The sequence below is a fragment of the Mirounga angustirostris genome, unplaced genomic scaffold, assembly GCF_029215605.1.
Source record: "Mirounga angustirostris isolate CCGP_5_RB_7025 unplaced genomic scaffold, mMirAng1.0.hap1 SCAF_6, whole genome shotgun sequence".
Classification (NCBI taxonomy): Eukaryota; Metazoa; Chordata; class Mammalia; order Carnivora; family Phocidae; genus Mirounga; species Mirounga angustirostris.
This window is the reverse complement of record NW_026991714.1, coordinates 148,775,831-148,800,983: the sequence shown is the minus strand read 5'-3', so window position 1 is coordinate 148,800,983 and position 25,153 is coordinate 148,775,831. Positions and strand designations below refer to the sequence as shown.

The following is a 25,153-nucleotide window of genomic DNA, read 5'->3' as shown; positions in this document are numbered from 1 at the left end:
TGATGCCCTACTAATGTCCTACTGCAGTTAGTGGGCCGGCCGCATGCCTCTGCACCCCCGAGTCGGGGGGCTTCCTCCTGGGAACCTATGGTCGGACTGTCCCTGGCTGTTTGCCGGTGTGAACATTGGTGTCATCAATCCCTCTTTTTGGAATTATTCCTGGTTTCCAGAACTACTTGCTTACCACCAATCTTGGATCTCTGTCCTTATTTACATGGATGGAGGCAAATGCAAATCTAGATGTTGAAGACTAATACCAAGACTAAGACTAATACCTAAGTGTGTTTCTGTTCCCCGCAGGCCAGGCATGTCTTCAGTTTCGATACTCTGCCATGTTTTTATATCCTTTATGGCACTCAGCTCATTCTTTGGCACAGACTAAGCTACTCAATAAGCAATGAAAGAACCATATTGTTGAACTATATATGTCATTTGATCTGTTTTCTGAGCCTGTGTTTGTATGTGGGATCATGTGGCTTATATGCTGTGTAATAATAGGAAATATTTATATTGGTCTTTGCCCCAGTCCCTCACACAGGGCTCTTAAATGTTTTATAATTTCCTAAATGATAAGAGCACTAGAAGCATTTTTTGTTATATTTTGCCTTTTTTTTAAAAAGATTACTTAGTTAGTTAGTTAGTTAGTTAGTTAGTTAGTTAGTTATGAGAGAGCACAAGCGAGGAAGAGATAGCCTGAGTTGGGCGGGGGTGGTGGGGGGAGGAGCAGAGGGAGAGGGATAAACAGACTCCGAGTTGACTGCAGAGCTCGATGTGGGGCTCAGTCCCAGGACCCTAAGATCATGACCTGAGCAGAAATCAGGAGTTGGATGCTTAACAGACTGAGCCACCCAGGCGCCCCTATAATATTTGGTCTTTGGCTCTGGTTCCTGTCGCAGAGCTCCCAAATCCCTTCAAATTTCCTGGGTGATCGAATGTCTTTTGTTCTAATGAGGAGCCTGTGGGTGGATTCCTGGGTCGGGCTGGTCACTAGAAAGACCAAGCCATGATTAGAAGCTTGGAACTTTTGACCGCCGCACCCCTCAGGGGAGAGATGCTAGAGATGGAGTTATGATCTATCGATCATGAGTACATGATGAAACCTCCATATAAATCCCAACAGTATGGGGTTCACAGAGCTTCTGGGTTGGTGATCACGTCCACATACTGGGAGGATGATGTGCCCCAAGTATGTGGAAGAAGCTCCTGAGCTCAAGACCCTATGGACCTCACCCTATGTATCTCTTCATCTGGCTGTTCATCACCCTTTATCCCACCCTTTATTATGATAAACTGGTAAACATAAATGTTTCCCTGAGTTCTGTGAGCTGCTCTAGCAAATGAATGCAAGGGTGGGGGTTGTAGGAACCTCTGATTTGCCAAGTTGGACAGAAGCTGTGGGTAAGCTGGGTACCTACTGCTCATGATTGGCATCTAAGGTGGGCAGCAGTCTTGTGGGCCTGATCCCATCAGCCGTGGGGTCTGCACTCACTCTGGTCACTGTCAGGATTGAATTGAATTCTAGGATACCCAACTGGTTGCTCAAAGCGTGGGGAAGGAACCCACATATCTTGTGTCAGAAGTGATGTGAGTGTGGTTGTCATGGGAAGGTAAATGAGAAACAGGAGTGTATTTTTCTCTCAAACATGCAAATACCTGTCAAGATGATTGCCATCACAAAGTATTCTCCACATTTGTATATCTGAGACTTGGCAATAGCAACCTGACCAGCTTTCAAAGAAACAAAAATCACTGAACTACTTTAATGTCTACTTAAGGAACAGTTTTGAGTTTCTATTGACATGTACATTTCATCACAACTGCAATTATCTTTTATTATAAACGCGACTCATGAGAATTATGTATAGAAAACACAGATAAGCAAAAAGAAAAAGGAAAGAAATGACACATAATGTCACCACATTATTTCCTGGTTATTTCCTTCCAGTCTTTCTGCGGTGCCAGGCGTGAACTTACGACGAGTGGTTTTCCTTGGGGAGGCATGGCGTGCGTGCCGATTAGCGGGGGAGTCTCTGCTATATTCAGCCCGCTGTGTGTCACCAGCCCCGTCATTACTTTCCGCAGGAGGGATAGCTACAGCAGCTTCTACCTTCTTTACTGTAAAATTGGTGTGTGTTTGTTTTCTCATCTGATGCATGCAAAGAAAATGATGATATATTGCCCCCTGCTTCATCTCTTCCCATTTCCTTTATGGAACCTTTGGGATATGGAATTATGTATACAGAGGACATAAAATACCAAGTGCAATGTATAAATACTGCTGCTCTTGCCTCTTTATCTGTGATCATAAGCCAGAGACTGCTTTACTGCAGTAGAAGTGCAGTTCTCATACAGGTGGGCGCACCATATAATATACTAGTGAAGGGAGTCCCCCTTGTTGGAAGCATCTAACTCACAAATGTTCAACAAGTACAGAATGCTCCCCTCTCTGCTAGACTTCTGAGACTGTTGGGGGGCCGGGCTTCATGTTCTGATACCTCTTGCATGGTGGGTCTGTCTCCTGCATCTCCATATCCTCTCCCTCCTTCCCAGTTCCTATGTAGCCCATAAAATACACCAGCTTTGAAAATACGCCTCCTTTCTCCACCCATCCATCCCAACCACATAGATCCTGCAGCACCCCTTCATGTGTTCACCTCCCTCTGTCCCCCCTCCCTCCCTCATCCCTTCTTGTCCACACCAGCCCTGATTCCCCATTTTTGCTACTTCCGTTCCTTTGACACCCATGACCTTTTCTGGTGCTCACCCACATGAACTGTGTTTGGCACGGTTCCTCAGTTTCTCCTTCTTTAGTGCCCTCCTCACCTGATTCCATGACCGTGGGCTTTCCTAGCACCCTCTGGCCACCTTCAGGGCTTTCCTGCCTCTTCCTCAGCTTCTCCTCCTCCTCCCGGGTCTGAAGGGATGGCCCTGTGAGAGTCCCATCCTCTGGCATGATTTGAACTCCCACCTCTTGGCTGTTGGAGCCCAAATCTACATCTGCAACCCTGGCAGCTCGGCCCCGGGCCCCAGAAGGGGAGTCTTGGAGGTCTCTGCCTGGGTGATAGTCCACAAGCATGTCAGATGCCACGGGAAATATCCAGATTCCACAGCTTTGCCCCGCAGACCTCCTCCCCTGTGTTCTGTGTCTCCACTGGGGGGCCCCGGCCCCCACCAACCTGCTCGGCCCTCTGACCCCTTCATTTCCTGACGTCCCATGGATTCTACATCCTAAGTATCTTTTATGTTCTTTTCCCTCCTTGTCTGTCCTCCTGCAATTTTGTCAGTGTCCACTGGGACCACAGTAATAGCCACATAACGATAGAGTGGTTCTCCCATGACTGACCACTTTTGCGGGAAGCAGGTCAGTGGATGACCTGCTGGATGTACAACCCAGAGAGAAAAAGCCTCAGAGAGCTGACCCCGGAGCCATTGGCTTGCGTGGCTGAGGTAATCTGCAAGTGCTGGTTGAGACTAAGGAGGGGGCACATTTTTGTTTCGTTTTGCCTATGGTGAAGGTAGACACATTGATTTCTTACTGCAGCTTGAACAAATTACTGTACATTTAATGGCTTAAAGCACCACAGATTACCTTACAGTTCTGGAGGTGGTAGGGGAGACCCCTTTCCTTGCTTTCTCCAGGTTGTGGAGGCTGCCTGCATTCCTTGGCGCTCGGGCCCTTCTCCACCTTCAAAGCCAGTAGGGTAGGATCTTCTAACCTCTCTGACTCTGACCCTCCTGCCAGTCTGTCTTGCAAGGACACTTTGTGATTGCGCTGGGCCCGACCAGAGGATGCAGGATCGCCCCGCCCACCTCAGAGCCCTTCATTCAATCACATCAACAGAGATCCTGTGTCAGGTGAAGCAACATATCCACAGGTCCCAGGAATCTAGGACATCTTTGAGGGGCCTTTATTCAGTCGTGATAGGGCATACTGGGGTAGGGGATATGAATACCAAGAGGCTCTTTTATCCCTACGAAGCCTGCAGTGTCTGTTAGACATTCAAGTGGAGACGTCAAAAAGCAATTGGATGTAAGTCTAGAATTCAGAGCTGGAAGAAAACAGTTGGGGATCAAAAGAATAGAAATTAAGGCTAGATTGAGGCACTTAAGGAGAGAAGAAACGGAGAAGCAGGTCAAGGACTGAGCCCCGGATCCCTGTGTGGCCCCAACATGTTGAGGTTGGGAAGAGGAAGAAGGTCCCACAAAGAAGGAAAAGAAGCAGCCAGCGAGGTTGGAAGGAAATCCAGACCGAAGGCAGTGTTGCAAGGGAGGAGGAGGGGAAGTGCTCCTCGGATCTGGCTGGGGGGCTAATCGGTGACCTTAGTGCCCTTTGAATGGAGGCAGGAGCCCCATTGCAGCAGGTGAGGAGAGAATGTAAGGTAAGGAAAGTAGACACAGCAAAAGGGGCAGAGTCCCTGGGAATGGAGTGGGAGCTGGACCTGGACACAGGGCAGTTTTGTCTAGAACATGGGTGTTACGAAGGCACATTTGCATGATGGGAAGGACCTATTATTGTGAGCTGTTTTTTTTCTTTTTCCACTAATTTCCTATTTCTGTTCCCCTGTTTTCTCCCTGTTAAGGTTTTAAGTTTCCAAAAAAACATTACTATTACAAAATGCTGGGAGAACGAGGTCAGGATTTCTAACACAAAGAAAAGCAAGTGTGGTGATTAAGTCTCCTGCAAAAGTTCAGTGACCACGGTTTGGTAGAGCAGAATGTGCTCTTCCAGCAAACCTCAGTCTCTAGTAGATTGAAGAAATCATTTTTTGAGCTAAATCTATTAAGATACAAGAATATGCAGATTTACTGTATATAGCAAGCGAAAGTCACAAGAGACTTGCAGAAGAATGCTTCCATTTACGGAACAATGCACCAAAGAATCCCTTTTAAATTGATGTCTTACATTTTTAATATAATGATTTTGGTTGCTAAAATTCAACTTACAATCTTTTAAAATGTAATCTTTTGCAACTTACATAGGACAGAATCCCCTAACATTTTATGTATGTCCTTCCTCAACATAACAGTAAAGGAAAAAAACAACTCTAAAGGGTAAGAGTGTAGTATTGAATGAAATAAAAATTTGGAACTTACAGATATTAAAATATAAAAACCAAGGACAAAGAGCAAATGATGCCCTGGAAAAAGTGTTGTCAGTATAAATATAGTTAATATATAAATAAATTTTATAAATCAAGAAGCAAAAGATGTTCACACTAAGATAAAAATTGACTTTAAGACCATCACAAAGCACAGATGATGAATGAATATGAGGGAAGACACTTAAACTGCTGTATACTATAATGCATAGTCAAATGAGGGACTATTTTTCATTTACCAGGTTGGCAAAAATAAAAAAGACTACTATTCAGTGTTGATGAGGTTTCCGGAAAGTGGATAGACTCTGACACAGTTAGGAAGAATGGAACTTTGGGCACCGTGAAGTAGAGCAGTTTGACAATAAATATTAAACATATTTATACCCCTTGAGCAATTTCACATCAAGGATTTACTCTAAGGAAAGTAACTAATATATTACAAGGTGTATGTATATTCATTGCAGACTGGTTATGATATTTACTGAAGATATATTTAAGGCATATCAACTCAGAGGCAGGAGCAGTGTTAGGTGCAGGGGAGCTAATGGGGGGCGGTTTGAAACAGACTCAGCCCCTGCCTTCCCTCCCACTGTATGTGGTATCTGAGGTACAGATAGGTCAATCAGCCATGACAACCCGATGTCACAAGTGCTTTGAGGGCTGGAAGATCACACAGAGCTTACACACACCTGCTCTGGGCTTGGAGGGACAGAAGTAGGCTGTGTCCAGAGAAGGCTGGAGGAAGTTATAGCTCAGTCAAGATGAGAAGGATCAGGAAGAATTAGCCGCATATAAAGGACAGGTAGGAATTGGCCAGGCCCAAGGCTATAGGCCAGCATGTTGAGGATAAAAATGGTGCTGCGGAAACACAACTCCTGGGATGCTGTGCTCATGGACTATAGGGGTGCCCCCGAAGTCAAGTCAGCAAGGCTATGGAAGGCCTGCTTTCACCCTTCAGTAATAAGAGCAAAAGAATAAAACCTGTCAAAGATTAAAAATCATCTCAGCACATTTACTAGACCAGAAGGCAAAACTCCACCCCAACCATAGGTTTGAGCATGAGAAGGGGTGTGGCTCCCAAATTAGAAGGAAAGAGGGTGAGTGGGTGGTAGGGGAGTTCAGAGAGGAGGGAGGGAGGAAGAATATGCACATACATAGAAAAAGAATGGAAGGAAAGATATGCATAAAAATGCTAAATAATGTTCTCCACAGTGTATTATTAGGAGCTTTTTTATAATTTCCTGTGGTTGACGTATATTGCTTTTCTAATGCTAAAAATGTTTTTAAAGAGCGCCACTTATGAATTCATTAAGATGAATAAAAGTTTCAGTGCCTCTAACGTAATTTATCCTTCAACCTGCTATACCATGAGGAAACACCTAACAAACCCCAAATTGAGGTCATGAGGGCACAGACTCCAGACAAGACTTGGATCTGGTTTCTACAGACTTTTGCTCAAAAGGAGAAGTAAGAGCCTATGAATTAATTAATAGCATTTGTCCCCGCCCCGCCCCCCCACCATGCTTTTCTTTCCAACCCCAGTCTCTACTGCCTCCAGGGATGGTGGTGGAGAGGGGGGCAGGGGGTATGAGCCAGAGACATCGCATGTGTGATCACTTGAATAAGGAAACCTCTGGGCCTCATGTTTCCATGTATATGGTCATCCTAGGTTGTTTTTTGTGTTTTGCTGTTGTTGTTGTTGTTGTTGTTTTCTGGGCAAACAGGGTAATCACAAGAAGGTTTTGGATTTTCTTTCCTCCTGCACCCATCGATTTGCTGTTGCTTCTGACAACTCTTGTATGCACTGCCAATACAATTTTTTTTATCCTAAAAATGTTCTATAAATTCTCACTCCACATAATCACTGGATTTACAAATAGATTTATTATCTTGCAAGGGAAACCGGCTTTTTCATTTAAAGAACAGAGGAGGCTTAGACACAGCAGAATAGATGATGCACGGGTGGGACCTGTCTTTACTGGAGATCATGATTTATGGACAGAGAAACAAATATAGAGTTCACCCTTCCTCTTGATAACCAGAACTTGAAAGTGCTCTGGGGAAGGGTAAATATGTATAACTAAGTATTTCATTTAGTATGAAATTGTCCTGCATTTCCAGAGTGTAAAAATACCTACCAGAAACATGATTTCTAATTATCTGGTTTCATTCTAGTATGAAATAGACTTAGGAGTAGGATGGTTTCCATTTAAGTATTTCTAAAAAAACGTGTCTAAAAAAATTTAAACCTTCTTAGGGTTTTATAAAAATTAAATCCCTCTATCTGAACCCAACATTGTACATTTGAAGTTACTTTTTTGAAAATGTGTTTTGCTTCTGTTCCTTTAGCTGCCAGTTCCTGGGCTTGAATGAAATGATCTCTGGGAATCATGCCTTTCATAGAAGTTGAATGAAGGAGAAACCCTAGGGTGTACTTTAATGTATCAAAAACTCTCCCATTCTAAGTGTTAAGCTTTTATTAATAGCAATTATTTGCTGTCACACTGGGGCATTAAGACTTTGGGAACTTTCAATAAATGCTGATTTGCCTTTGCCAAGAGGGTCTGGGCACTGCTGGGGCATGCAGGGCCCCCGAGTGGCCAGCTGGTGGGCAGACCCCTGTTAGGCATCCTTCTCTCTACATTTCAAGTGAGGACTGGGACTGCTAGGGCGGTCCTTGGCCCTCCCTCCCCTGGCCTGTGAAAGCTCCTCTCCTCCCAGACCACAGGCCCTGACTCAGGGATGTCACCGCAGGAAGGCGCCCGCCCACACCTCCTCCAGGGACCTCAAGGCTTCGGGGAAGTGCTGAGGGTGGGGCTCTGGGGGTGCTGACAGCCCCCTGCCCAGGACTCTTCCTTCTCACCCTCCTCCCTGCTTCCAGCTTTCTTTTGGCCTCACAAAAGTATTGTGATTTTTGTTTTCCTGTCCCTTTGATTTTTTTTCTTAGCCTTGTGAGATCATCAGGATTATATGGTGGGTTTCATAGGAAGGAAGAGTGGAGAGCCATTTTTTGCTAAGAGATGGCCGCCTTCACAAATCAGTGCTTTTCAAACCTGAATATGCCTATGAATCACTGGGGATATTGTTGAAATGCAGATTCTGAGGCAATAGGGCTGGAGTAGGGCTTGAGAATTTATGTTTCTGACAAGCTCCCAGGTAATGCACAGGTGCTGGCCCATGCTTTGAGTAGCGACAGTGCTACTTGGAAAGGAATGCTTTACTTGAAAATCAATGCAAGAATCCATGTAAGGGGCTGAGCAAAAGGCCTCATATGTAGTAAGTGCTTAATCATGAGCTTGAAGATGATGAAGAAGATAATGATGATGATGATGGTGATGGTGGTGGTGGTGATGGTGATGGTGATGATGACGATGGTGAAGGTGATGGAGATTATGGTGGTGATGATGGTGATGATGGTGGTGGTGGTGGTGATTATGGTGGTGATGATGATGGTGATGTGGTGGTGGTGGTGGTGGTGATGGTGGTGATGATGCTAATGGTGATGATGATGATGGTGAAGGTGATGGTGATTATGGTGGTGATGATGATGGTGATGTGGTGGTGGTGGTGGTGGTGGTGATGCTGATAATGCTGAGAATAGCAAGAAACATTTATTTTAATGGAAATAACATGGTTGACTCTGCCACAGGACAAGGAGTTACTTTCGAGAGCAAACATCAAGGAAAACAGAGCACAGGAATTCATTCATGTTGGCTAGTAAATATGTGCTCGTATTCATACCCAGGCATTTTGTACAGTTTGCAAACCAGCCCTAGTTCTCTAGACTGTAGGTTCTAAAGGTAGAAACTGAGTCAGTCTTTGTTATCCCTGTGTCCTAGCACCTGGTGAAAATGCCTGGCACATAGTAACCCCTCAATACATGTTGGCTACTATCTTTACTTACTGGGCACTTAGTATATGCCGAGCACTCTGCATGCATTTTGGTGTGACCAAACTTGGGGGGGTGTAATTATTAATTCCACTTTACAGATGTGGAAACTAAGTCTTGTTTCCAAGGTCACTCAGCAGGTTGGGGCAAAGGCAGAATTCAAACTCAGGCCCATCAGATTCTGCAGCCCAAACACTTTCCCCCAGGCCATCCTGGTCCTGCAGCCCAAATGACCACACCAACGACCATGTTGTGATAACATAAGGATTTTGGAGCAGAGCCACTACTGTGTGTGCATCAGCCTTCCTCAAGGGGCCCTTGAAACCTTTGCCCATGTGGTCAGCAGGCAGGAAGACTTCCCTCTCCATGTGGACTCTACCGACCACAGTGCTCATCAGCCACGTCCACGTGCCCCCTTGTCCTCCTCTTGCTCCTGTCCTTGAACTCATCCTTCTTTCCCACGTGGTTCTTGTGTCCTGGAGAGCTGTGTTCAGGCAGACATCCAGGGGCTGAAATAACAGCCTCAGACCCCTGGGAATCACACAGAGTTTATTGTTCCATTATCCAGCTATCCTCTCTAACCCATCTGTACATGTGCACAGAGCATGATCCTGGCTTGCATGGACTGTCGGTGCTGGGTGTCCTGGGTCTACAGCTGGTCCACAACAAAATGCTCATCCCTGCCGCCCTCTGGGGGTGCTAGGGCCACATCCCAGGTGACCATTTCAGGTTTTGAGGGGAACTTCACTCCACAACCCCATTTCTGTTAAAGTTATGAAAAGCTTCAAAATCATTCCATTTGGGAGGTAGCTAGAATTACTGTGCAGTGGACTCTTACATCCTGTTGTAAGGTTATTGTAACAGTCGCTTGGGGACCCTGGGAACTCCCAGTTGCAATTCCAGAGAGCTCAGAGAGGAGTGATGTTTCCAACCATAATTCCGTGAACTGTGGTTCATATTGAAGTCCTTGCTCATTTTGGTGCTAAAAGCTGAAAATGGTGTGTACTGAAATTTCAGCTGGTTATCAGACTGGCAGACAAGACCAGCCTGCTTGGTGAAGGGGGGAGCTCCTCCACCCTCATTTTGCATCCTGAATGCATGCTCATTTTCCAATCCCATGTGTTAAACATGCATGCCTCCACCCAGTAATTCAGATAAGTCTGGCTCCCAGGTGAAAAGTAAAAGCCCACTGATTTTCTAAATGATCAGGCAAAGTAATACAAGGATCAAGGAAGTTCTCGTGCTGACCTTATTGCTGTGTGACCTTGCAAATGTCTCTTCACCTCTCTGCACTTGTTTCCTCACCTATAAAATGAAGGCATTTAACTGGAAAACTGTGCAGAGATCATTCAGCTTTGAAACTCTATGACTGCCAGGTTGTAATCCTCGAGTGTGTGACATATTTTTAAGTAATTCCTTTCTTACTATTTCACCTCCACTTCCATGCTTTGTAACTTTGGAATGTGACCTATAACAAGGAAATTGTGTTTTAACAAATGCAGCCAGCTCTCTTCCTCCCTTACCAAGGGGCTTGGGCCAATACCTGTGAGATGTGAATGGCGAGGAGTATGCTCCATCCCCAGAGAAGCATTCTGCCTCAGCCACTCAGAACAGTGACATGAGATGAGATGCCTCCTCCATCTCCTGGGGGTACTTCCTTTCTAAAGAGCTGCTTCTCACCCCCAAGCCTGACCCACAGGTGGCAGGAGCCTGTCTGTACCCCCAAACAAAAGCCATCCTTGTGAAGAGGGAGACTGGTGGGGGCTGGCTTGGCTTTGGTTCTTCCCTGATGCCCAACTCCCCCAAGCAATTGCTTCCTTATCTCCTGCCACAGCAGCCTACTTGGGACCTGCTCCCATGTACCTTTTTCTAGGCCTGACATGGCCACTGTCCTATACTATAACGGAATTAAGAAGGGAGTATGTGGGCTGCTTTTCTTGTATATGTGGGGTGCAGGTTTTCTGGTGCTGCTGGGGAAATTCTTCTAAAATTGCTTGCTTTTATTGTTCTTTCTCAAATTTGAGTTGTGGCCCTTTAAAAATTTTATATACATACCCAATAGGTTCTCAACTCATACATTCAAGGACATTGAAAATGGAAGGTTGTTCTTCATTGTATTGCATGTGATATGTATGGCCAAGATAGACAACAGAGTGATTTCCATGGAGAAATAACACCCATCTTCAATTAGTGTTCATAGTCTTGGTACTTATAACCTTGACTGATTTGAGAGAGCAGAAGAATGTGGCAGGCAGAAGCCGAAATGTGAGAAATACTTCTTTGAAATTAAACTTCATCTACATCAGAGTGTTATACTTATTTAGGGAGCAAAACTACTAGATTAAATTGTACAAGGATATTTAGAATTGTGCTTATTATAGGCCAAATACCTCCCCCTTAAACTGTATCCTATCTAAATGGAAGGGCTTGAGGGATTTCCACAAGACGGCAGCCTAGGAAGATTCTGAACTCACTTCCTCCCGTGGACACACCAAACCTATAGCTACACATGGATCCACATTTCCCTCTGAAAGAGATCTGAAAACAAGATGAGCTGTTTCCCTATAACAAAGGATAAAAAGGATAAAACGACCACATCAAGACCGGTAGAAGAGGCAGAGACGTGGTCTCACCAAAACCCCACCCCCAGCACAGAGACATGATCTAGAGGTGGGACAGGTGTCTCTCCTGGAGAAGTGGAGTGAGGGGTGGGTGCCCCACATCTCCAACCCCAGGGATCTTCACCAGAGAGATGAGCCCCTAAAACATCTAGCTTACAAAACCAATGGGACTGATGTCCAAGGGACCCAAAGCTGTAGGAAACCAAGATTCCCCTTGCTTTCATGTGGTCTCACTTGCCTAAAAACCCAGCAAAAAAAAAATTGAAAACTGAAGAGTACGTAAGACTATGTGTGAAGGAGAAGTCATTTGCTAATCTAAAAGTATCTGCTGGAGGGTCAGGGAATGGTTGAAACTCTCACTGGAGATGGAGGGGCTGGTGAGCTCAGAAGTGGCATCTTCCCACCACCTTGCTGAGATAAGCATGGACAAGTGGTTGTGGCATTATCCCACCACCTTTCTGAAGCCAGAGAGCACAAGTAATTGTGATACTTCTTTGCTCCCTGGCTGGGGAGGTTAGTACAAAGAGTTGCCGCAATCTCCCGTTGGCTAGCTAAAGTCTTTTAGCTTGGACAGTTGTGACACTTCCCTTGCTCCCTGGCTCAGGCTGACAAGTGCAAGCAGTGGTGGTGGCATCCTCCCTATCTTATCTTACAGAGAAGGCACTCTCCTGCTGCATTCCTAAAGCCCAGGGGTGTGCATGGAATCAAGGATTTATTTTCCCACCGCCTTTCTGAAACCAGTGAATGTGCCCCACCTTCTATACTCTCCTGCTGCCTAGCTAAAGCTAGTGTGTGTATGTAGTCCACACAGGGGATGGCCCTGGATCATCTGGCCCTGGTGGCCAAGAAGGCTGGCATTCCTGAGCTCCCCTGGGAAAGTAACAATTGGAAAGATAGTTCTGGACAGACCACCACCCCCAGGGCACTGCACAGACAACAAACTGAAACACAACCCCAGTCTTCCTGTGAAAAAAGCATATTTACTTAGCCTTGGGCTTCTGCCTAAGGGATAGGCTTCAGGTTTCCCACACATCTACAGGCTTAGGAGGCTCTCCCAGAGAACGTAAACAGAGACGCCATCCTATCTCACTGCCTTGGCCTTGCTACAGCTCAACAAGACCTCCCAGAAAGGAGCTTATACACTCATCTGGAGCCCCGATTTTTACAACTATCACTCAGTGGACACCTCTAGATCTCCTGGTATATAGGCCAGCAGGGATTATGATTGTGGCCTCACAGGACTGTATATATTTGCCTATATTAAAAGCTGCTTCCTGAGGGTCTGGCTTCCAATCAGCCTGAAACTAGGAGCTAAATGAGATTCCTCCCCTTGGAACATAGACAGATCTTGGCACATCCTCAACAACGGGGACCTATCTAGAATAAGTTTAGACAATCACAAAGGTTAGAGAGAAACCAAGAATGAGGGGAAGGTCTAATGAGAATGTTCATGACCTATACAGCACCACTCTTTTAAGAGTGAGAGAGGTGGCTGTTTTACCTATCAGAAAAAAAACACAGAGAGCCAAGCAAATGAAGAAACAGAAATATGTTCCCAGTGAAAGAACAAGATAGGACCTCAGAAAAAGACCTTAGTGGTATGAAGATAAGTAATCTACTTGAAAAAGAATTCAAAGTAATGGTCCTAAAGATGCTCATTGAATTTAGGAGAATATATTAACCCAGTGAGAACTTCAACGAAGAGACGGAAGACATAAGAAACTGCCGGACAGAAGTCACAGAGCTGAAGAATACAATAATGAACTGAAAGACACACTACAGGGGTTCAACAGCAGATTGGATGAAGTAGAAGAACAGATCAGTGAGCTGGAAGACAAAGCAATGGAATTCATCCAGACAAAGCAGCAAAAAGAAAAAATAATTTTTTAAAAAATGAATATAACTTCAGAGAACTATGGGACAACACCAAGCAGAATAACATTTGTGTTGGAGGGATCCCAGAAGGAGAATAGAGAGAGAAAGAAGCAGAAAACTTATTTGAAGAAATAATGGCTGAAAACTTCCCTAACCTAGGGAAAGAAACAGATAGCCAGGTCCAGGAAACCCAGAGAGTTCCAAAGAAGATGAACCCAAAGAGATCCACACTAAGACACATTATAATTAAAATGTCTGAAGTTAAAGAATCTTAAAAATAGGGAGAGAAAAACAAATTGTTATGTACAAGGGAAACCCCATAAGACTATCAGCAGATTTATCAGCAGAAACTTTGCAGGTTATCATTCAGAATCAAAGGAGAAAGAGTTTTCTAGGCCAGCAAAAGCTAAAGGAGTTCATCACTACTCAACCAGCCTTAAAAGAAATATTAAAGGGACTTGTTTCAGCTGAAAAGAATTGGCAAGAAAACACACAAAAGTAAAAATCTCTCTGGAAAAGGTAAACATATTGTAAAGGTAGTGGATTAATCACTTATAAAGCTACTAATGGTGAAAAGACAAAAGTACTAAAATTAACTGAAACCATAATAATTAGTTGAGGGATACATAAAATAAAAAGATGTAAAATGTGACATGAAAAACATAAAATTGGAGGGGGAGAAAAATGTAGAGTTTTGGAATATGTTCAAATTTAAGTTGTTATTAACTTAAAATAGGCTGTTGTAGTATACATAAGGCGATATATGTGAACCTCACAGTAACCACAAAGTAAAAACATATAGTAAATACACAAAAGAAAATGAGAAAGGAATGTAAATGTAATACTAAAGAAAATTATCAAACCACAAAAGAATAGAGAAAGAGAAGGAGAAAGGAACAGAGAGGAATTACAAAAGCAGCCAGAAAACAATTAGCAAGATGGCAAAAAGTACATATGACGTATCAAAATCTATGAGATGCAGCAAAAGCAGTTGTAAGAGGGAAGTTCATAGCAATACAGGCCTACCATAAGAAATGAGAGAAATCCCAAATAAACTATTTAACTTTACACATAAAGGGGCTAGAAAAAGAAGAACAAATGAAGCCCAAAGTTAGTAGAAGGAAGTAAATAATAAAGATCAGAATGGAAATAAATAGGGGTGCCTGGGTGGCTCAGTTGGTTAAGCGACTGCCCTCAGCTCAGGTCATGATCCTGGAGTCCCTGGATCGAGTCCCGCATCAGGCTCCCTGCTTGGCAGGGAGTCTGCTTCTCCCTCTGACCCTCCCCCCTCTCATGTGCTTGCTCTCTCTCATTCTCTCTCTCTCAAATAAATAAATAAAATCTTAAAAAAAAAAAAAAGAATGGAAATAAATAAAAGAACTAAAAAGACAGTCCAAAAGGTCAATAAAACTAGACCTGGTTCTTTGAAAAGATAAACAAAATTGACAAATCTTTAGCTGGACTCACCAAGAAAAAAGAGCACTCAAATAAATAAAATCAGAAATGGAAGAGAGAAGTTACAGCTGATACCACAGAAACACAAAGAGTCATAAGAGACTACTATGAACAATTAGATGCCAACACTGAATAACCTAGAAGAAATGGATAAATTCCTATAAACTTACAATCTTCCAAGACTGAATCATGAAGAAATAGAAAATATGAGTAGACCAATTACTAGTAAGGAGATTGAATCAGTCATCAAAAACCCCCCAACAAACTACAGTCCAGGACCAGAGGGCTTCACTGGTGAATTCTATGAAACATTCAAGGAAGATTTAATACCTATCCTTCTCAGTCTCTTCCAATCAAAGAGGAGGTAATGCTTCCAAACTCATTGTACAAGGCCACCATTATCCCAAAACCAAAACCAGACAAGGATAACACCAAAAAATATTATAGGTCAATACACCTGATGAACAAAAATGCAAAAATACTCAACAAAATATTGCCAAACCAAATTCAACAATACATTTAAAAGGATCATATGTCATGACCAAGTGGGATTTGTCCCCAGGATGCATGGATGGTTCAACATCTGCAAATCAATCAATGAGATACACCACATTAACAAAGTGAAAAATAAAATGCATATGATCAGCTCAGTGACTGTTATCAAAAAGACAAGAAATATTAAGTGTTGGTGAGGTTGTGAAGAGAAGGGAATCCTCATGTCCTGTTGGTGGGGATGGAAACTGGCTCAGCTGCTATAGAGAACAGTATGGCGGTTCCTTAAAGAATTAAAAATAGAACTGCCGTATGATCCAGCAATCCCACTACTGGGTATCTCTCTGAAGAGAACAAGAACACTAATGTGAAAACATATATTCACTTCTATGTTCACTGCAACATTATTTATAATAGCCAAGATATGGACACGACCTAAATATCCATCAACAGATGAATGGATAAAGATGTGGCATATATATTCAATGGAATATTATTCAGTTATTTTAAAGAAAGAATAAAATCTTGCCATTTGCAACAACTTGGACAGACCTTGAAGTAAGTGAAATAAGTCACCCAGAGAAAGACAAATACCACATGATTTCATTTAAATGTGGAATCTAAAAAACAAAGCAAAAAAACAAAACAAAACCCAGACTCATAGATACAGAGAACAGATTGGTGGCTTGCCAGAGAAGTGGGGTTTGGGAGAGGGTGTGAAATGAATGAAGGGGATCAAGAAATACAGACTTCCAACTACAAAATAAGTCATGAGGGCAAAACGTACAGCATGGGGAATATAGTCAATCATATCATATTAACTTTGGTGACGTATTGTGATCATTTCACAATGTGTGCAGATATGAGATCATCACATTGTATACCTGAAACTAATATATTATTGTGTGTCACTTATACCTCAAAAAATAAATAAATGGGCTTGTGAAAACTTATAAACCATAAATTGATAAGAAAAATGACAGAGGCAAAATGAAAATTATTTTTTATTTGAATAAAGCATTTGCGGTCGATTTGGCAGAGCTGAATCTGAATCTCTAGGAAGCAGAGGGACAATTAGCAAGCATGATGAATCAGCAATGGCTTTTTTCCCTTGGCCCTGTGTGAAATGATGGAAAATTTCCTATTGCCAGTCTAATTTCCCAAGAAATTGGAATATGTATGGAATAAAGGCAGAGGTCTCTCAGAAGAGTCAGAAATCCTTGTGAGGGTGAACACATGAAAATGGGGAGAGTAGGCTGGTTCGTCTTGGACACTCTGACAAGTGAGAGATTACAGATTCTCAACAACTTCTGCTTCCACTGATTGTTCCTGAAATTTGAAGTCACTACCATGATGCCTATTTTCTTTATGGTTAGAAAACAAAAATGTAAGGCGAGAGCTCCAAGATGGAAGTTTTAGAGGAGTGTCTAGATCAGCATGCCCGACAGACCCGTTCTGTGGCCCAGACCCTGGGCACAGCACTTTGCAAGAAGAGACTTCATAAGCCTGTGTGCTGAGCACTCACTGTGAGTGGGGCTGCACTCAGCTCTCCCCCTAAAAACCCAGTAAGACAAACGCTAGCCTTTTCCCCATTTTCACATGAGGAAACAGACTCACGGAGGCTTATGGGATTTGTGCAAGGACACACACCTAGGACTGGGGCCACGCCTTATGAACCTGCCGATTCAATTTCTTGTAAGTCTTCAGAGGCAAATTGCCCTGAACACAGTGCTTTTTATGAGGGAGATGGCCGCGCTGCAGGGATTTTCAGACCTGGCATCCTCTCTCCAAGCTGAGGCTTTGTGCAGAAACCCAGAATACACAGTCAGTAATCCTGGGAGCTAGGAGGCTGTGAGCTGTCCCTATAATTGAGTGTCGCCCCTTTGTTTAAAGAATAGCACGGCCCACAATTCCATGTCATGCATATGTTTGTATGTGCCAGGTTAGCTAGCTAGCATCACGGCTCAAACAAGGCTAAACTCATCTGCTTAAGAATCTTAAGAGACAAGCCCTCTTCAGAGGGGACTTCTATTAAAGATTTATTTATTTATTTATTTATTTGACAGAGAGACAGCGAGAGCAGGAACACAAGCAGGGGGAGTGGGAGAGGGAGAAGCAGGCTTCCCGCGGAGCAGGGAGCCCGATGTGGGACTCGATCCCAGGACCCTGGGATCATGACCTGAGCCGAAGGCAGACGCTTAACGACTGAGCCATCCAGGTGCCCCAGAGGGGACTTCTGAAGGACGGGGTGCATCCACTGGGTCGCCGAGGACAAGATGATCTCTTCAGACCCAGTCTGGCTTTCTGGCTTCGAGGGTCTATGTGTGTTCAGTGATTCAGAGATGAGCACTGGCATCAAGAAGAGTAAAGATGCTGCCATTTTTTACATTTGATTTGTGGCAACTCTGGTGACTGGGTGTCTCTTTAATATGATAGAGTTTCATAGCACCTGGGTCAGCCCACTTGCTCTTCGGGGAGAATGAGGGAGCTCAAATCTCCCTTGCAAAGGGGAGGTTCCAGGTCTTTGAATTTCAGACCTGCCTCCCATTTTCCCCCCAAGATGGATTTCAGCACCTCTCTCTCCTCGAGTTGGATGTGAACGATGAACAGCCACTTATAGCCAAATTCCTTTTCCTTAAGTGAGAGAGAAAAGACAGATGGTGAAGAGTTTATTTTAGGTATTTTAACCTTGTCCACATGTTGTAACATTATAAAAAGAGTGGAAACTGGCACATATTAAAATCACCCATAATCCAATAACTTAAGCATAATAATTGTTATTTTATATGTCCCTATCAGAGCTTATATAGAAGTGTGTTGCATCACTGTGTATATAAGTCCTAGGCTTGGTCTCCACTGAGGTTTGCAGACTTCCTACTTGGTATGGCAAGGTGCTGTTCATTACCATGGCAAATTCCAGAATTATTGAGCTTGTCTCTCCATTTGTTCATCTTATTTCCAATTCTCCACGGCCTAGCTTTGACAACTATGATCCAGGTCAGTTCCCATTGATTATCCAATTCAGTGCAAAACCAAATTTCCGATTTTCCCTACAAACTGACAAAAAAATTTTTAGTCACCCAGGGTTGTCTGGTAATAGCAACAGGAAGGAGAGTCTATCAGAAAAAAAAAAATTTAATAGGTGGAGTTAATGTATCAAACCTATTAAATTGATGGTCTAACTGAAAAAATCTATTGATTATCTCATAGAACCTAGAGCTACATGAGAAAAGATGACTTTGAGAAACTGAAAAGTGCCTATTTCTATCATGAGCTATTATTATATTTGACTAAGGCTGTTCAGCTATAAGGATTTTCACCAGACTCCTCTGAGTTGTTAAAATATAATATAGTAACACTTACCATTGGATTTATGGACATTCCTTTTCTCTATAAAACATGGACAGTTTATAGCTCTCCAATCTTAAAAAGAGAGAGAGAGAGAAAGGAAAGGACCTATTTCATCCCACAGTGTAAAGAGGTGAACTTATGCCCAGATTAGCAAAGGTTCCTGGCCTGCCCTCAGGGAGAGAGGCAGGGGTGCTGGGGTGGTGCGGCTATTAGGATGATGGTTCAGCCTGAGCAGAGCCTCCCTGAAGAGGTCTCCAGGATAGCCATGGAGGGCATGAGGGACAGTAGCAGGCCCAGATCTCACAGATACAACATCATCTCAGCATCACATCTGGAGTGATAACTCCTTCTGTGGCTTGTGGCAATGGGTTTGGTTTTGCTTTTGTCCTTTTTCATTCAAGGACAACCCCAAACAGGCTGGGCCCTTCGTGTTGCACAGTTGTGGAGAAAAGTACATGGGTTCTGGAGTTTTCCATACTTCGCTACTACATCCTGGCCCCATAACTTACTACCCGTAACCTCTACATCTCATTATCCTCACCTGTGAATTTCTGATAACATTTTCATGCAGGATTGGGAGGATTGAATGTAATGTATATAAAGCATCAGGCACAAGGCCAGGCCGGCAGCAGGTGTGTAACTGATGGAAGGCATTGATATCAACATTTATGGCAAATATCTGAACTGCTTGCTTTTATTCATCACCCCCCCCCCCCCGATATCTCCACAGATCCTCATTCGGCAGATGCCATTCTCTTCCTAGTGACACATGAGAAATGGAAGAGAGCAGTACATACTCCCTTTGAAGGATTTATTTCTGGGGTTGGCTTTTGTGTTCTGTTGAAAGTTGGATGAGGGTATTGTTTGAACAGAGGAAAAACAAAGCAGATACAGATCCAGTGCAGTGGGTTGAATAAACAAAGGCTACAAGAAGGCAGCCCATTTGCCCAGTGGCCTTCGTGCCCCCTGCCCATAGCACCTGTTCCTGGACCCTTTCGCGGAGCCTGAGATTTTTCTCAGTGTTCTGCTTTGGCCCTTCTAACAGACACAAAGCACCAAGATACCCATAGTGTGTCTCTTATTGGCTGGGAGTCTGCCCAGAAGAGCCAGTGCCTTGAAATTAGTTCTAAACCCAGCTCTGCTACTTACTAGCTGTGTGACCTTGAGCAAGCCTTGGTGTTCCTGTCTGTAAAGTGGGGATAATAATTCCTACCTCAATGAGTAGATGTGGAGTTAGGAGGATGACATAGTTAGGGTGACTACATGTCCACGTTTGCCTGAGACAGTCTGGTTTATGCCTATCATCAGGTCGTGTTTACTGATAGTTTTCACTCTTATAGAGGTCTCAAATCGGATGATGGTCACCCTATATATACGGATACTCAACAATTGATTCTGCTCTGATTGTTGGTAATGATTGATTATAACGGTGTCACTAAACCAAAATGTCACTTTTATATTGTGCTTCCATGGAATCAAAAACTTCTAATTTTTCTTATTAGAAAATATAATAATTGGTGTGGATCCAAAAATATGCCAAATACATAATAAGCTTTTGCTGTTTTCCTATGATAGCTTCATAGATTGGGGGTATTTTGGTTTCCTTCCTGTAGAGACCTATAGGACTGCTTATTTTTTTTCTCAGTAAACTATGCTGTCTTCTGGATAAACTTTAGTCCATCTTTTCAAAGATCACATTCATTTAGGACATTCTTTAGGTACATAAAGTTTAGCCTTTTGTAGTCATTATTATAAATGTGCATTCATCTTATTCCGTCTTCTCTATTGTAAAAGCTATTTTTACTTACTGTCATTATTTTATTAACCAAGCTCCTCTAATGTACAAAGATGTGTTTGCTAGCATCTCTGATTCTTGAGCTCAGAGTCTGAAAATATAGCACCAAGAGAGGAGGGAGAAATAAAAATCTTCTCCTTAATTGTTACATGGGGTTTCATGTGAAAACACAGTATATGGGAACTTAGAGGGAAAAGGCACTGGGCTTGAAGATCCAGGGTGCAGATGTGGATGAGGACCTGGAACCCCTCTGGGGGCATCTCAAGGATCATCTTTCAAAATCTGGAACCCTCTCTTTGACCCAAGACACTGTTCTCTGGCCTTCGGCCAGGGTCATCCCGGCAGCCCGGCTGGGTTCCAGGAAGGGAGGGTGGCTGCCTCCCCAACCCACTGAGCCCTCTGGTTTTTTGCTGTATGTTTGGCACTCCAAACGGTTGAAACGAAAGGCATTGTTAGTAAAGGACGGGCTCTAAGTAACCTTTGAAGCAGGGTGATACTTTTCACATTATGGTAGGAAGAGAAGATTTACAGTCCTGGAGGATCCGCCCCTTTCCTGGCATTGCTCTGGCCTCACGGTTGCTTGCGGCTGAAACAAGAGGCCCACCATAAGCTGTGATTTCTGAAGCAGGCGCTGAGGGAATGCATCTTGTCAGAAGCGAAGCTGGGAGCCCGCAAGTGTGGTAACAGCTGGAAAACAAATGGATCCGCCTCATCGGGCTGACTGGTGCTTGCGTAGTTTGTGTTTTAATCTTTATGGGAATCCTTTTAACTTATGAGTGGGATTTACCACTTCAGGAAGGGCCGTCTCGTCCTCACTGGGTAGAACCAGCCTTGACACCCCACCAGTCCCACCCGATGTCTCCCTTGTCCTCACTGGTTAGAACCAGCCTCGACCCCCCCACACCCAGTTCCACCTGATGTCCCTCTTGTCCTCACTGGGTAGAGCCCAGCCTCAGACCCCCCCCCCCAAGTCCCACCGACGTCTCCCTTGTCCTCATTGGGTAGAACCCAGCCTCGACCCCTCTCCCAGTCCTACCCAATGTCTCCCACAGAGTCGGGGCCCGAACGTCGGGGTGCTGAGTTGTGGACTGGAAGGCTTGGCGGGACAGATGAAGATGTGTCTGCCCAGGACACCTCAGTGTGTGATTGGGGGCAATGCTATCTTCTCTCATATCATTCAGACTATTGAAAAGAACAAGCTGTGAGCAAATATTTTTAGCACCCAACAGCAGAGCAAGCACGACAAGGGGACAACGAAATGCTGAAATGCAACGACTTGGGGAGAGCAATCACCACCGCCACCTCCAGGTGGCGTCCTGTCTGGACAAGGCTGCAGATGTCCCGAGGGAATGTCAGTGGGAGGATGTTAGCTAGAAAAGCAGGGCCGCTCCTGAGCTCTCACTGGTCAAAAGATCTATGTGTTCATGGGTACCGTGGCCCTTGGCTGACACACCCGACCTGTTCTGTCTACACGAGCACTTTAGGCCGTGGTTGTGCTCGGGGGTGACCAGTAGGCAACTTGCTTTCACGGGCACACACTCTGCTCTTGAAGAATGGCCTCGTTTTCATCGTGGGCATGAGTCTCACACCCGAGCGGAGTCCCCTTTGTTGCCCTCTGAGTCCTACCCCCGCCGAGGGCAGCTCAGAGCTGGGCCTGCGGAGGGGCGCACCTTCTGCATGATCCCATCCTGCTCAGCCCTAATGTGTGTCAGCTTCCAGTAAAGCCTTCCCTAGCAGCCGGGCCTCAGTCCCCTTCTCTCCCCAGTGATTGCCACGCAGTCCCAGAAGCTAAGCCCCTCAGTTGATCACTTCACTATGTGCCATGATTTCAGGTGACCCTGAACTGAACTGCACTCCCCCCCTCAGGGGACAGCCCTGTCCGGGATCTCCCCCATGTATGTAATAGAGATTGAAACCCAGAGACGATGAAAAGAGAAGGCGGGAAGCAACCAGAGCCAGGGAGGGAGCAAGAGGAAAGAGAAGCCCCATGGGGTTGTCTCTGAGCCAGAGATACAACGGCTCTGTTCACCCACCAGCCAGTGGTGTCCAGGGGTGGTGTCATCCTTGTGTCCCCCTGGGGAGGCTGAGGCCCAGGGAGGGGAAGGCACTTACCCAAGTTGGACAGCCAAAACTGGCGGCGGCAGAGTGACGTCCGGAGGCAGGTGGCCTGGACCCGAGCTAGGAGCCACGTGACCCCTCACCAAAGGCGCTGGCGGGAATGGTGGGGACAGGTGAGGCTGACCTGCACTGGCCTGTGTCAGAAGAGCAGGGCACTTGGGGCTGGACAGACGGAGAATGGTCAGACGTGCCAAGAGACCTCCACAGCTGGGTCCAGGAGTTTGGACCTGGCACCGTGGGACAGGGGGTGTAGACAAGGGTTCTGAGCAGGAAAATGGCCCAGTGAGGGTTTCAGGACAAGCCTCTCTGCCAGAGAGGAGTTGGAGAGATGAGGAGAAGGGATGGGAAATGGGAAGCCAGCTGAAGAGCAGTGGCCTCACCCATCCAGGAGCCACGGAAAGTGGGCTCATGGCCCATGGTGGGGCTGAGGGCCCCCTTCCCAGGAGTTTGCTCTTCCAGGGCCAAAAATGGCCTAGGCATGGCCACCTGCATTCAACTAGGAGTCCAAGTTGAGTCATTATGAACGTCATAGACACTCATCTCAAAAACATTTCCTCCTGTCGGGGCCCTATTTCTTCATTTTTTAAAAACGTAAGGCTTTTTGTTTAAGTCACAGATTGACACAGTGAAAAGAAAATATCCCTCCAGACCCTCTAGAACCTTCTCTCAGAGGCAACCCCTACTTCCAGTCCCTCTTAGACATTTCCAGAGATGATCCATGCACATGTTAACACATCTGTGTATGGGGACGAGAAGAGTAGCAAGTACTTGTGTGATGTTTACTGTATGGCAGGCACCATCCTAAGTGCTTTGCAAATATCTTCCCAGGAACAGCTCTTAGCAACCCTCTAGGTAGGAGCTATAACTGTCCCCCTGTTTTCCAGATGGGGGAACAGAGGAGAGAAGGACTTCCTGAGTCAGGTCACTGATGTGGGGCGGAGCGGAGATGTGGCTGCCCGGAGCTGGTCCCTCTGCCCCCGGCCCCCTGCACTCACCTGCTGGCAGTCATTCTGTGACCAGCCACAAGCTTCTCCTCATGGTTTTAATGGTGCCCCAAATGCCATGGACTGGATGAACTCCGGTTGACCTAACCCGCTGCTTCTTATTGATGGGCATTTAGGTTGTTTCCAGTCCTCTGATTTCATCATATTTGTGAAGTGATTCATTGGGTCAAGTCATAAATTTGGACTTTTGTAGTCACTGTGTTATTTTCTTAAGAGTCATAACGAGACATTTGTTAAGCTGCTTATCACTGAACCTAGAATTCACCTCAGTTCAGAAAGTTGGTTTTTAGGAGAAGGAACCTGCTTTAATTTGCTTTTACTCTATGCATGGAAAGGAGAGGCAACAGATGGTCTCTGCTTTGAGTGGTAAGCCAGCAAGAGTTCATTCTAGTGTTTTGGCAGGGAAACTTTTAAGAACATTGTTGAAACACCCTCCTGGTACTCCGCTTCCATCTGAGTGCTTCTGGCATCGTGCGAGCTTTTCAAACTATGGATTACCAATCACAACGATAATTAGCATTAGTCACATGGAGACTTATATAAGAATAAATATTCAGTTTCATGTTGGCAGGTAATTTAGCCTGTGCATACTTTGATACTTAGCAATTACTCTGCAACCCTCATAGAGAAAACGTTTGAGGGTAATCAGTGGGCGGTTTATTTATTTATTTGGTAAAACCCAGCATATTATTTCACAAAGCCCTGTTGAAACAAATACTTGATCAATTATTGGTTGCTTTTTTTCTGCCTGTCTGCCTGAAACACTCACTTAAGAATCAGTAACGTTTGACTAATTCCCTCTTGGCACTTCATCTGGTATCAGCTCTAAAGTGTCCTAGGCTGAAGTTAGATAAGGGTGTGTGTTCTTTTTAAAGAACAAAACACATACACACCACATCATATACAGTCTAAGTTCGTACTGTCAAATAGCAAAGATAACCTATAGTATTTTGTTGTTAGTAAAATTCTGATTTATAATATCATTGCCGGAACACAAAAGTTTCTGTATGTAGTTGATCTTTGAGCTTAGCCTGCCTCTAGAATCATAGATGTACTCCTTCCACAAGTACGTACTGGGCACCTGTTATCTGCCAATGTGCTGGACACTGCAGGGAAGAAAGGGTAAGTGAAATGCGCATCTCATAGAGTTTTATGGGGCTTTGAGGTTGGGGATGAGAGCTGATATGTGTTGTAAAAAAGATCCCTCCCACAACTCTACAAACATACTAAAATACCATTCACCTGTATGCTTTAAAGAGGGTGAATTTTATGGCATGTGAATTATATTTTAATAATGCTGTTATTTTTCTGCATGTGGCTGTCCAGTTTTCCCAGCACCATTTATTGAAGAGACTTTTTTCCATTGGATATTCTTTCCTGATTTGTCAAAGATCAGTTGACCATAGAGTTGAGGGCCCATTTCTGGGGTCTCTATTCTGTTCCATTGATCTATG

General features: G+C 44.4%; 1 protein-coding gene and 1 long non-coding RNA gene across 13 annotated transcripts in view; one reads left to right on the top strand and one right to left on the bottom strand.

Annotated features, from left to right (window-relative positions):
* Positions 1 to 25,153, top strand: part of ADAM12 (ADAM metallopeptidase domain 12) — a 347,363-nt gene that overhangs the window by 126,001 nt on the left and 196,209 nt on the right. The gene's annotated exons all lie outside the window — the stretch shown is intronic.
* LOC135364812 (uncharacterized) lies at positions 17,452 to 23,803 on the bottom strand. 6 transcript variants are annotated; one of them, XR_010412618.1, is made up of 6 exons: positions 23,691 to 23,803; positions 22,690 to 22,786; positions 21,614 to 21,759; positions 21,056 to 21,264; positions 18,337 to 18,488; positions 17,452 to 18,065 (listed from the first exon to the last, which is right to left on the bottom strand). It is a non-coding gene; the product is annotated as an uncharacterized LOC135364812 (long non-coding RNA). The 6 variants fall into 6 exon arrangements; XR_010412616.1 differs by lacking the exon at positions 23,691 to 23,803 and adding an exon at positions 18,795 to 18,854 and having other exon boundaries at positions 22,690 to 23,200; XR_010412617.1 differs by lacking the exon at positions 23,691 to 23,803 and having other exon boundaries at positions 18,337 to 18,481; positions 22,690 to 23,199.